This window comes from Rhamphochromis sp. 'chilingali' (genome assembly GCF_963969265.1).
Source record: "Rhamphochromis sp. 'chilingali' genome assembly, chromosome: 17".
NCBI lineage: Eukaryota > Metazoa > Chordata > Actinopteri > Cichliformes > Cichlidae > Rhamphochromis > Rhamphochromis sp. 'chilingali'.
Genome location: NC_137944.1, coordinates 14,125,013 through 14,139,602, shown reverse-complemented (window position 1 = coordinate 14,139,602; position 14,590 = coordinate 14,125,013). Strand labels below are relative to the sequence as shown.

At 38.8% G+C, this 14,590-nt stretch overlaps 1 long non-coding RNA gene across 1 annotated transcript; it reads left to right on the top strand.

Moving 5' to 3' along the window:
* The first annotated feature begins 12,819 nt into the window (after positions 1–12,819).
* Positions 12,820–14,376, top strand: LOC308384633. The gene is made up of 2 exons (XR_013969365.1): positions 12,820–12,945; positions 14,216–14,376. It is a non-coding gene; the product is annotated as an uncharacterized lncRNA (long non-coding RNA).
* The last annotated feature ends 214 nt before the right edge of the window (positions 14,377–14,590 follow it).

The window sequence follows — 14,590 nt, the reverse complement described above, 5'->3', positions numbered from 1 at the left end:
TTATTTTAATATGAAATAAATTAGAGCATTTATTGGACAACTTGGAGTGTTAATTTTCGAGTCATAATTTAAATGCACATGTGAAAAACAAACATTAAAATTGTCTTTTCCTCATATACAGTTTATAGTAACCAACCTTATCTTAACTTGCAGAAAACTGATGTTTTTTAATATATGTTTTTAACAAGCTGCAGTTTTGTTTCTGTGTTGCCCCTCCCTGAGTTTGGTTCTGCTGGAGGTTTCTTTCTGTTAAAAGGATTTTTTTTTCTTCCAACTGACACCACTATCCCTCTAAGAAAACACATTCCAGTGGGGTTGTCTGATTGTTAAAGTTTTCTCTCCATCCATCAAGAGCTGTTTTTGTAGCTCTCAAGAAGCTACCAGTATGTCCACTGCTGCACTGCTGACCAGTATAAACCATTACTTGTAAATCTTGATTACACATACCTCTTGATCCTCAGCAGGAGATTTTTGATCGTGCATGTCCTCTTATTTTTCAGCTTTTTGTGTTGTTTATCTACGTGTTGAGCTAAAGGTCAGGGTGTAATCACAGGCCCAGACATTGCTCCGGCACATAGACAAAGCAGATGATAAGCCAGAGGAAAATGTCAGCCAGATATAGAGTGCTGATTGTCCATTAGAACAAGACCAATGTTAAGCTTGAATGAGATTCGTCAGGACCTCAGGTCTTTCATCTCCTTTGGGTCCTCTTGACAAGGTCAGACAGCACAAATCAAATACAAAATGCAGATAGCAATGAATAAAATTCACCTTGATTTGATGTGTTTACGTAATATGAGCCACTAAGAATTCACAGCAGTATATTGTGATTGTGTACTTTGCTCTTTTATTTCACTGTGGTTGTACTCAACAGTGGGGGGTCAGTGATATTATCAAGCTACACGATATGGCCAGAAGAACTGGGTCACACCTCTTAATCTTTGAAGGTATTTTCAGTCTTGTTGCCACAAGTGTATAATATCAAGGCCTAGCGATGCAGCCTGCCTTTACAAAGATCTGTGAAGGAAAAGAAGAACTCGAAAGTGCCCAATGAATTCAAGCATGATATTATGGTACGGTGCCGCAAACGTCTTGCCTCCTAAATATTTCTTAATCAGCTGTAAATGGTATATTTGGAAAATGGAAGTGTTCAGCAACTCAGCCACACAGTGTCAGACCACATACAGTCACAGAGCATCGTCACCGAGTGCTGAGTCACATATTGCGTAAAAGTCACCAAACACTCTGCTGACTCGATAACTGCAGAGATCCAAACCTTTTCTTTCATTAGCATTAGCACAAAAACTGTACTCCGGGAACTTTGTGTCATGAGTTTCCATGGACAACAGCTCTTGCACACTAAGTCTACTTTCATCCATATAGCGTATGTGGTGTTTACCACACCTTTTAATTACTTTATTTCTTCTACAGCACTTGTATAAAGTGAAAGTTGATACATTAAGTTCATTTCTTTGTTTTACTATCTCTTCGGTGTACATGATTTTCTTGTATGCTCATAAGTATAGCTTATGTACATCAGAGAGTTTTTGTTATTGAGTGGGACTCTTTTCATGCTTTCATTATTTTTTCTTTTTCCAACTGCAGGCGTGAACACAGCATTACAAAAATGAATAATTCTAAAAAATAATAGACTGAATAAAATATTTGGAGGTAGTATTGCTTTTTGCTCTCATTAAAAAAACAACAACAAATAAATCACGCATCATGTCAGTGATTTTTGTGTCCCTGCTGCTTTTCTTTGTCCTTGCCTTAACAAACGCCTGCTTGGGTGAACAGCAATGTGTGTTTGCTCTCCGTGTTTGCCATGCACCTATGAGGTTTCAGATATGGTAGGATTTGGCGATGCCATGCAGCTCACATAGACTGTCCTCGCTCAGTGCTACGCACCTGCTGTGCTCAAACACCATCGTTCTCATCTGGGCCAAACCGGCTCCTTGTGAAATCAATTTATGCGCTGGGGTCGGATTGTGTACATGCGTGAGGATACACAAGCCTCTGTGTGTGAGCGCACGCCAATTTCTCAAAACCAACACGTTTTCCCTCAAGTCACAAATCACAGAGTTAAAAATGAAGCCACAGCTGTAGATAGAATAATGAGGAATACGCTCACAGGTAACAACAGGTGTTATTGAAAATATGTTATCCTCGCCGCAGGAACAAGTGACGCAAATTAGAGTGAGAGAGGAGCTAGTGTCTGGCTCTCTGCGCACGGGAATCAGTTGGTTTTGCAACTGTAACCATCGATCACAAACAGCAATTCGTTGAGATGTTGGATGTCTCTGTGCATGACTAGAAGCCCTCTGTGGCTCTGGGCTGAATGCCCAACAGTGTGATCGTCCACTGTTTACCCTTGCATTGCATATCTGTGTGATGTTTGATCAAAGAGGCACTGAGACAAACAGTATGTCAAATGTGGTGGTGCAGTGGATTAACTTTGGGATTCTGCAAGACTCTTGTTGTGTTACTCACAGCTTGAAGCTGTTTTTCCTCATGGAGAAATGACTTCCCTTAATGATTTTGCTTGGTGGCTTTAGGCAACATCATCTGACTTTCTTCCTATGCTAGAAAAAAGGTATGACTTACTTTGTCATTGCTGTCACTCGCTTATTATTATTTTTCTCTGTCTCTGTAGGCAAATGAAGCCCTAGATCTGACAATATGGTTTGGGCTCACATTTATATCTATAATCTGAGGAAAGAAAAAAAAACAACAGAGGCTTGTTTAATAATATCTTAGCTTGGCTGGTACTGTAAATAACTTCCAGGAAGGGATCCAGAGACAAGGAACTGCAAAAAAGCTACACAGTTGCTGATTTTATGAAAGCGAAAGCAGCCAAAAAAGTAGTAAATGTACAGCAAAGGATATGGTGAAAGTGAGCAAGACTTTGCAGCATATACGGGCCATATGTGGGGGTTTGGATTGTATCACCACGCTCAACTAACAGTGGATTATTGGAGACTGGAACATGTGGTACGGTTCAAACATAAAATATCTTACATACAGCAAGCACCTAATTCTGTGTCTCCTCTGTTCTTTTTGTTTTCGTAATCCCTGAATGCAGGAGTACAGCGCCCGACTCACTGCAACACCTTAAGGCCACTTTTTTTTTAGTCCTCAAAATGCCAAACAAAAATAAATGCATGCACGCAGGGCACAACAGGAGGAAAGCTCATTTTAGAGTGCAACTTGCTGGTACAGAATCAGGCCCTCTGTGATAAAGGATTGATGAAACTCTCCGTTGTTGTTTTTTTACAGTATTTTTGCGTAGTAAGCACTATCCTCAATGGGAGCTCCAGCATATTACTTGCTTGTTCTCACTTATCTCTAGTCTGTGCTCTTCCTAAACCATATTAAGGAGGTTTGTGACTTTCCCGGTGATTTCCCCATTCTCGTACGGTCTAATATGTGTTTTTATTTTCTGCCACTTTTGTTCTTCCACATGATGCAAGAGAGCAGGAAATTGCTCGCTGATATAATCTGCCACAGAATGTAAAATTTAATGGTGTGTGTGTCTGAGTGGGTATGCATGTGCCTGTAGATGTTTGTGTTGAAGTTATATTTAGAAAAAATAAATAAATAAATAAAATAAAGCATTCTTAGGATGGAGGTAATTGTCTCTGTCTTTGTCAATACCCGGACAGATGCATCTTCAGTGTCCTCCATTTGGCCATGGACTGCTGTTGCATCCGAAATTGCTACATGAGGCTTTATTATATTTGTGCATCCAGTGTGTAAAAAACACGGAGTGCACTTGGCTCCTTAATGCAGTGCTCCGGAGCCAGGCAGGAGCGGCTGCTGGTTTGTTTACCAACCAGCACACTGATTGTTATTAATATGCGGGAGCCCAGAGAGAGTGAGGCAAAAGTAAAGGAAGCTTAAAGAAAGCAGAACAGATTGTCCCTCGATCATAACAGATTCTTTTTCCAGGAAAAAAAAGGTAAAAGCCATAACAATGAAAATACTCCCTCCTCTTCTCCTCTTCAGACTCTCCCCTGTGACAGCCTTATGGCTTGTCATGCAGACAATGGTGTTCAGAGGCTCATTTGGGGTTTAAAGATGTCCTTTATTGCTTCCTGTACCACTCTACAAAGCCTTGCATTGATATCAGTAAAAGCGATTACGACCTGTCGCTTTAGCTTGTTGGCTACAGACACCAGAAACACATAGTATGGAATAAGTTTCTCTTTTTTGGATGTGGGTGGGTATTTTATGAGGTAAAAGCTAACACTGATATATCACCTTTTTCCTTTTAGCTTTTTACCCTTTTAAGCTTCATTAAAATCTATTTTTGATTCAACCAGCTCCTAAAAGAAATGGCATTTTGTTCTTAGAGAATACAGTGCAAAGCAACACCTCACAGCTGCTGTGGATCTTATTTATTTTTTAAAATGTGTTCATTTGCACCCCCATCCCGTTATATTTTGCTAGAAAAAATGGGAAATAGGTGCAGTGATTTATTGAAACCTGTGCAGACATACATAAGGATATGGTATATACGTTTCTACCGTTCTAACGAGGTAGAAAGTCAATATTTTGGAGGACCACCTTTATTCTTAAACACAGGCTGAACTCTCTTAGACAAGCTTTCTTGTCATTTCGTTAAGCAGTCTTCAGAAATAGTTCTCCAGGCTTCTTCAAGGACATTTAAAATTCTTCTTTGATGTTGTCTGCCTTTTGTTATACTCTCTGTCAAGATCATTCCACACTGTCGAGGTCCAGTCTGTGACTGATGTGTTTTTCTAACCAGACATGCTTTTATGCACTAGAAGTGTGTTAGTGATCACTGTCTTGCTTGCAAATAAATCTTATTCTTCTGTTTATCATTTAATCAATTTTGACAAGACCTCCAACTCCACTGGTAGAAATGAAGCCCCAAACCATGACAGAGCCTCCACCATGTTTTACAGATGTAGACACTCACTGTACTTTTGTTCATCTCACTTGTACTATTGTATACTTATTGATGACAATTCAATCAATTTGAAAACAAAGTTTTTTTTAACTCAATGAGACCTTTTTCAGTACAGCACTTGCTTAATTTAGCATACCTCGGCCTTGTCTTCCCATTTTCTTTCCTTAAGATTCGTTTCTTGACAGCAATCCTTCTACTGAGAACATTTCTGATGAGTTACCAGTGAGCAGTAGCTGGCTCAACTAAAGAGTCTGATACATATCACAGGTCTTTTGTCTGGTCTTTGCTGGATTTTTTTCCCATTTCTTGCCAAGATGTATCAAATTTCTTTTGTTTCTTTTTAGGTAGCTCCTTAGGAATTGCCTTCTGTGTACAAAAATACTCTTTCATGCCTGTCAAACTGTTATGTTTGGCATTTTTCATAGATTCAACAAAAGAAATGGGAGAACATTCTGTGTTTTAGCAATAGGTTGCTAGTAGCACAGTACCACTGTCAGATTTAGCAAGCTAAAGTTTTAGGACTCCAGCAAAACAGGAAAAGGCAAGGCAAGAAGGCAAGAGGTAGTTGAAAAATCTTTATTCAATCAGGCAATCATTTATATGAAATAACAGTGGCAATGGCCAACAGGTGAGTGGTGATCCAAGGTGGCAGGAAATAAGCGGCGTTCGTCTGAGGTGGGTGAAAGCACATGAGACTAAATCCGAGGGGTGTTGGGTAAACGTTGGAGACAAGGAGAAGATTTGTTAATGCACAGGAAACAATCACTAGAAAACGCCTAGCTGGACTGGCTGGTTTACCACACTGAGTGACCTGATAATTTGGTGAAGACTGAATGTCCGCGCTGGTCCGTTTGAATGGTAGTTGATTGCATCTGATGATTTGCAGGTGATCTACAGAGAAGAGACAACATCAGCTGGAGCGGACGATTACAGCTGCTTTCCAAAAACAAACTGCAAACTCATGGAACCAGGCCTCTTATGACAGACAGTTAAAATGTGTTTTCTTTCTAGAGTATTTTGAGATTGAGATGCTTGCACAGTACTGTTTTGCAGATTTTAAAAATATCCTTTAAAGCTGTGGTGATTTTAAAAATTGGGAGATATTTAGCTGTGGATTTTTCACAGGGATGGGACCTGCATGTTGGATCATGTAGATGCTAGCATGTGGGGAGTCTGTTAATAGTATAAACTTTGCATTAGGTTTAGATGCAAAACAGTAGATTAAAAAAAAAAAACCTAAGCACAGATAAAGCGTAGTTGGAAATGCAGGCAGGGTTTGACAGATTATGTGCCATAGTGAAAAATTAAAATATTACACTATTGCAACATTTTTCTTACAAAATTTCAGTGTTTGTAGCAGCAGCTTCACACCGTGACTCTTCCAGTTTTAAACAGCCAGCGTTTACCTTTATATATTTTACTGTATTGAAAACATTCAGATTGTATAGCCCTGACGACCTCCAGGAATCACTGTGTAGCAGTTTATTCAGTCACATGTATACCTCTATTGTGACTGCACAGCATGAAACCCCGAGTTAGATACTGTAGAATTTGAAGTTGTTTTTTATTGATGGGAGTTACACAGTACTGACCTTAACTACACATTGAAAACAAAAGCAAAATTCTAACACTATAAATGTAAAATTTGAAGAATAAAAGGCATGCTGTTAAATAAATATATATGTGGCTTCTGCTAGCTCGAGTGTTTTTCTCCTGCAGGCTATAATATTAACTGACAAAGAAAGGAGCTCTCCAAAGGAAATACAGCAACAATATCATTTGTGCCATTTCCACTGCAGTGGGGGCTTGAGACTTCCACGTTGCTCTATTGAATCTGCTGTTTGTAGATGATGTATGTGGAGAGCGAGCCTTCCCAAATGAATTAATACCATAACCAGTTCCAGATGGCTGCAACATCTTGTTCCCCTTTCTGTGATCGTTTTAATGCTTTATTGATTGCTGTTGTCCAGGGAACCCAACCTGTGTGCAGTAGTATTTATTCCTTCCACACACGCGCACGCAAACATGCACACACACACATATTATCCTCTACCACACACCTCTACCATTCCTACACTTCTCTGTCAGTAAACCCACAATCCATTTTTCATGGAGCTCTGGAATGATTATGCCACAAGCTGATTGGACACGCCTTTTCATCCAGTCAATTCTGGAAGAATGGTCAGGCTGGAGGAATGGGACATGGACACGATATAAATATTAAAGGGTCACAGTTCAGTAGTTTCATTGCGGTTGTTTTATTGTTGTTAGCTTCTTTTGCAGGAAACTAGGAACGGTGGTTTTTATCATTGATAGATGGTTTCGTGTACATTGTCCTGTTAAGTGTATTACCAGCCACTGCTTCTATAAGACTTTGTTTTATTTATGATGTATAGCTGTTGCTCTGTAATGCATTCAAAGCTCAGACTGATAGTGTGGTGAATTCATGCAATGCTGCATGAAAATAGACAAATTAGTGCTGCATTCAAACATAAGCAGGACTTTCCTAGCCTCATATGCTTCAATGCAAGGCACTATAACTTTTACATTTCTTTCTACAAAACCAAATTAACCTTTAGGGTTTATTTTGAAATTGTTTAGAAGAAGGCTTAATCATGGCAGATGAGGAGGTTGATACCCCTCGTTAGATTTGACTGTGGAGCCAGCAGCTGGTTAGCTTATCATCAGAAGTCTGAAGGTACCAAAATCAGCCTGTCCACACTTGGTTGCCTAGAAACTGGTCTGGGCTCAAAAATACTAAAGTCCAGTGTACATGTGTGTTTCTTTTTTAATACCACCTGGCATTGTTTGTCTATGGTACACAAACTTCTCAAATCTGCCACTGCAGATTTTGGAACATATGTGTTTTCTTGTCTTCAGATGGCTACTGGATTAAGACATGAAGTTTTTCATGCAAAATAAAATGGCAGGTTGTGTAAGAGTCACATAAATAAATACACACTGCGTTAATGATTTTGGTTTTAATAACAAATGCCAAACAACACATTTTGCTGCTAATTAAAACACATTTTCCTGATCATTTTAGATATCCGATTTATATTTAAATATTTAAACTGTAATTTTTGCACAGTTGGTCTAAGTAATTAGTCTGCTGTTGTTGATAGAATTATCAGGTGGCCACAGATTGATGTTCCACCTGAAGCAGCTGTGGGGGAGTGTGTTCTACAACTCCTCAGCCCACTGAAAGGACAAAATGAAAGGAAGAGGTAGACAGACGTACACAAAAAAAAAATGCAACAGGAAATGTGTAATTACATTTGATATCAGGGGGTTGATACTACAGAACATGCAGGAGCATGATTTAATACTGAGAAGAATTTCTCCATGAAAAATGATTTAAGAACTTTATTCAGAGATTACAATACATAAACATCTCAGAACAATCCAAACGAATGTGTCTTAGTAAACGGTTGAGCCACTGTGAATAGCTTCAGTGTAGCCTGAAAGACGTTAATGAGATCTTCAAAGCACAGGGACATAACACCATTCTTCCAAAATAGGTACTGTGCAAAAGTGGAGCCACACATTCTAAGAAGCCAGACTTTTCAAATTTTTTAAAGTGGTCTCATCCAAATGTTCTGAATGTGGAAAAGTGGCTGTTAAGAAGCTGTGCTTAACAAATAGAAACAGTGAGACATAATATGCCTGAAAATCAGTATCAATAGGTCAGACAGGTTGATGAATCCAAATCTGAAATTTCTGGTTCAAATTGTTTTCAATAAGTACAGAGAAAGACAGGAGAGAGACACAACAGTGTGTGTCTACAGCCATGTGTAAAATGTAGTGGAGGCTCTGCCATGGTTTAGGGCTGTATTTCATCCAGTGGAGTTGGGGATCTGACAGAATCATGAATACAGAAAAATACCATCACATACAGAGCCACCATGCAATATCATCTGGATCGTGTCTGATTGGCAACACCTTCTTTTTATTTAGAATGATCCCAAACATTGCCAATGCATGATAGAAAAACACACAATGGAACACTATCAGCCTCCTGCTGAGCCTGCACCTGAACATTCTTGAAGCAGTGTGGGATCATTTTGACAGAAACAACAACAAAAGTCAGCCGACATTCAAACAAGGGCTTTGAACATCCTCCAAGAAGCCTGGAGAACTATTATTGAAGACTACTTAGAGAACGAAAGATCAGGCTGTGTTGTAAAACGTGGTCATATATATGTTGGTGTTCAAGCTCATTAGAAATTTGTAAACACTTACATACTGTATTTCATGACAGTTTGCTCGTATCAGTAAATGACCTATTTCCCATTTACTGAAATAAGAGTTGGCCTAAGGTTTTTGCACACTTCTGTATATTCACTCATTTGGTATTTTGTCGACATGTCTAGTCATAAGATAAATGTTATCATTTAGAACAATTCATTTGGAGTGAATCTGCCTTTCAAGGGTACAAATAGTAGGTAGGTCGATGAACCCAGCAAGCACAACATATCCCCATTAACATACTGTATTACAGCCCCCAGATCTCGTTATTGTAGGATTCACTGGCTTCATAGTTGTATCCAAATAGAAGAAAAACTTCTAATATCCCTACAACCCAGCAGTGTACACTCATATATTTATATTATATATTTTGTTTTAAATTGGCTTTGAAAAGTCTGATAACCCCACTGTTACCGATACAATTGTCTGCATGAGCTGTTTTTTACTGAGTCCTGCTGTCTGGAGCGAAAGGAAAGTATTCTAACCTTCATCATGGCCAGAGTGAACACAGAGGGTGCTTCAGAGACACTGTACAAGGTAAGTATTTTGAACATTTCTTACATAGCGACCATTTCTTTTTCTTACCAAATGATACCCTGCCTGGCAGTTCAAATACAAGCAATTTGCTCTGGTGCCCTTGTCACTGGTTATTTGCAGGTCTTTGCAGGAAATTCATGGAACAGCTGATGATTCAAGGGACTGGGTCTGCACTAGTCCTCTTATCACACAGCAAGCACTAAACATTTTAACTAAGTGGAAAAAACCCCATCTGTCAACTGCTTAGGTTTTATATCCATTTTTCTTCTATTCTTTTATGCATGACAATTACCAAGGCCACGTCCTTGATTACCTTATAGCCGACTCTACAACTTGTCTTCTCAGCAGAAACTTGTAGATTAATACAAGTTTTGCACTGCCTCATTTGAACCTCCCACCTGTTCGTTCCTCACACTGTCCACCACCTGTGTGCTGTGTGCTCTGCACTTGGCAACAAAATGCAAAACAAATTCAGAAAAATAGTGATCTGTCAGAGTGCAGCTGGAGCTGGAAACTTCTAAACAAAAGTTATTCCATTTTTTTTTTTCCATGTCTGTCTGAACAGGCACATAGAGCTTGAAATTAAATAGTAATTGACCTATAGTGCCTCAGATAAATCATTTTTTTAAACTATATTTAATTTGGATTTTTCATTATATTTTCAATGACTGAGTAACCCCACTTTGCAGTTCCATTTCTTAGGCTCTTTGCCTTTATACAGTTGTTAAACAATATTAGGTATCTCTTGACTCCAAAGCATAAGTCAGCAGGCCTGGTCATTTTCAGGCCAGGTAGGTTTTGTCTGCTGCTTAAACTACATGAATGATGAAATATTTCTAGAATCATGCCAGTCTGGGAGCTAAGAAAAATGTCACAGCATAAAATCATCTCCTTGGTGATTCTACACATAAAACTACAAGGAGTCTTGAGGCATTGTTAGGGTATTGTGCATGTTGGTAAAGGCATATGGCAAGATATATTGTCCATCTGAAAGGTGGTCCTGGTGGTTATTCCTCCACATTTCCCCCCAACCCATTCCTATTCTACGTAACCTGCCACTGAGTGCAGTGTCTGGAAGCACAATTGACTGCAATCTCTCCTACTATTTATTTTATCCCCTTGCGGACCACAACAAGGCTGTTCCCCCACTAAACAAATCAATGTAAGGTGTAAAAAAGTAATGATGTGACGCTGAACTATAACACCCAAAGCTAGGAGCTACTAAATCAGCCCCAGTGCTGGACAATTCCCACCGAGTGCATGATTAAGTAGCTCTGACTATGGGTGGTCATGGGGTGTTTGCTCATAACTCAGTCCACAGTCAGAGTGTTATGGAAGCATTGGGGAAAAGCATAAAAAAGAGGGATTACACCCACACTGACACAAGCAAAAAAAAAAAAAAGATAAACAAATGAAAGCTCAATTTAAAACTAAACAAAGACAAAAACAACCAGGAAACTATAAAGACATAATACAGAAATTAAAACTAAATACAATTTTAAAACACTTTAAAAATTATACAAAACATAAAGATACTATGGCAAAATAAAAATCAAATAATAAAAAAAGGAATAAAAAATCCTACAATAAATGAAAAATACAAAAATTAATTTATTAATCAAAAACATAAATATAGCAACAGAAAATAACTAAAAGCAAAATAGTAAATACACGAAGAGAGAGAAAAAAAATATAATCTTTAAATACACCACATTTCCAATTTTTTTGCCACACATTTGACCTGTATAGCGTCTTTTGGAAGCCATAATTGATAACAGTATTCTCAAAACAACATGACATTAAATATTCATTAAATACATTTAAATGATTTGTTGCAGAAAAATAATGAATTGTATTTATTATTAACATTGTTACTTGTAGAAACATAAATTAACTTCAGAGAAACAGCCAATGACAATATAACAAATAACACAACCTTAATGAGTTTAATTTTAAACAAAACACCAAACACACTAACTCAGTCGAAAGAAAACTTGACGTGCCTTATAAACCAAGGCAAAACAGGCTTTTACATCTGTTTTCCATTGTTTTGTGGATATCAAGGTTGACGCAAACAGAAGCTGGCAGCTGTCTCTTACAGCTCTCTTCCTCGGGTCAATGTAACCAAGACAATGAAACAATGAATAAATAAATCAAACAATCACTCAAAAACAAACAAATAAAAATCATTAGAATCCTAACCTAACAAACTTAAAGTAGCAGTGCACTCTTAAAACACAAAACAAAATGACGAAGAGCCCTGAATTGCTCCTTCAGCCAACTTAGACCCTGGATTGCATCCATCGACTACAGAATTCACTGATAGGTCTGTAGTTCCATAAAAGGTGGAAACAAGAGGAGCCAGTAAGTAGGAAGGGAGGAACCCAGAAGCCAGGACCTGGAAGCAGCCTAGTAAACAAGAACACTTAATACAGTGGCTTGCAAAAGTATTCGCCCCCCTTGAACTTTTCCACATTTTGTCACATTACAGCCACAAACATGAATCAATTTTATTGGAATTCCACATGAAACACCAATAGAAAGTGGTGTACACGTGAGAAGTGGAACGAAAATCATACATGATTCCAAACATTTTTTACAAATAATTAACTGAAAAGTGGGGCGTGTGTAATTATTCAGGCCCCTTTGGTTGTCTAAGAGAATATTGGGAGCAACAACACCATGAAGTCCAAAGAACACACCAGACAGGTCAGGGATAAAGGTATTGAGAAATTTAAAGCAGGCTTATATGGGCAGAAATCTGTGCCATCAGACACTGAATTTGAATAAGTTCAATTTGAATTTGAATTGCTCAGATTGAATCTGAATTGTAACTTGAATAAATGCTTTTGAAAACTGAATTTGAATTAGTCTAATTTGAAATTGAATTTATGGTTTGAAAATGATCATCACTAATTGAAATTGAATTTTATATTTTGAAAATGAATTGATTTGCTTTGAAACTGCATTTTATCCTTTAAAAATTCAGCTCTCGAATAATTTCAGTTTCACTTCTCACCATTCAGTTTCAGTTCTACAATTCAATTTCAGTTCCAAAATTCAGTTTTTTGGAACTTACATCCGGTTCCGGTTCAAGCGCAGATTAATAGAACTATGTTTTACTAGCGGACCGAAAGTGTTACTGACGGGAATCTACAGCGTCTTGAGCTGAATTAAGACTTCAGAAGTCATTCGTCATGTCGAATGACCAGCGGATAAACTCTCAGGTTGGTAATAAATGTATTACATGTATAAGAACAAGCGTCATGTTAACAAATGATAGCCGTAAGGTAACTTTTATGCTTATTGTAGCTGTTAGCTAAAAGCGCTAATTTAGCGTAGTTTGCCCTGAATTCAGATTTGACAACAAATATGATCGACTGTTTCTAGTAGAATTCCAGAGTTGTCATCTTGGACCCTCTCAGAGTACCCCTCTGTATGCTTGCAGAGACCCCTACAGTAGGGAAACATGCAAAACGGTGTCCAAACCTTTGTGTTTTAGCTTTATTTATGTCTTATGCTGGGCAGACACTGTGCGATTTTTTCAGTCGCGCGATTCAGCTTCTGCTCAAACTGTACGATTGACTCGCAGGGGTTAGAAGTTCGTAGGTCACGATGCAGGGTCTCACACTATACGGCCCGATGCTCTGATGCGACCCGAGTGCTCACACTGTGCGTCCATAAAATGAAGGTTATAAGAGAAATTCTGTTGCTCGCTCTCTCTCTCTGTCTTTCACTCACACAGACACACCACCACCATCAACTTTGCTAAATTGCTAATGAAAAACATTGATCAGGCAGCTGTGATTGAGCAGCAATGTAAATCCAACTATTTTCACAGTTGTTGTGGTCGTGATAATTTTGTTAGGCCACATCGAAAAGGTTCGGGTGAGCTTGCCATAGTTCTACAAGTTGTGCCTCCATCGCTTGTGTGTCCAGATCACACGCTGCACTGTGTTTGCGCGTGCGCAGTGTGAGAAGCTGCGGCGACACCCTCACGACCAAGCGATTGATGATCGGGAGCTGGTCGTGAGGTGTTAATCGCTTCTCGTTACCCCACGTATACTACACGATGCACGACGCACGATGAAGGCCAAAATCGGGCCGATCGCCAAAACGGTCGCACGACTCAAAGATCGGCTCAAAATGGGCCAAAAATTGCACAGTGTAGGCCCAGCATAACACAGCATCCCAACTCTTTAGCTAACTTAATAACTTTAGCTAAAGTGAATAGTTAGTCTAATTCATTAGTGCAGCATTACTGGATCACCTCTGTTTGAAGTGATATAATATGATATACAACTATCACTGAAACAGCAAACTTTGTAAATAAGCAAACAACACTTCTCATTCTCTAAACGTTTGGCCACAGCTGTAGATTACACTATCAGTGCTTGTTCACTCTTGACAATAATAACATTTCTAAATTTACTTTGTGCATTTACAGGTAAACAATATCTAATATTTTATTTAAATGACTGCTTTGTCTTTGAAAAGGGTGAAGAGCCTGAGGCCGGTGACAGTCCAGTTCTACTCTAAGTACATCCTTACAGTGGCTCACAGGACTAGGCCACATTCCTGTCCTGCCAGAAGAGAAGAGAAACTTCAGAGTCTTCATGCAGTTCAACCACACCTGTCATATTCCGTATGACAGGGGTCTCAAACTCCAGTCCTCAAAGGTCAAAGTGTCATGCAACTTTTCCATGCCCTCGAGGACTGGAGTTTGAGACCCCTGCCGTATGGTGTTCATGCTGTTTTCTACCCCACAGTTACAGCATGTCTGACTGCCTGTTCAGCATATGCAAAAATATATGATGAGTTTAAGCATGTGATGACTAAGGCCTTCCATTATGGTGTTTGTCATCACATGTC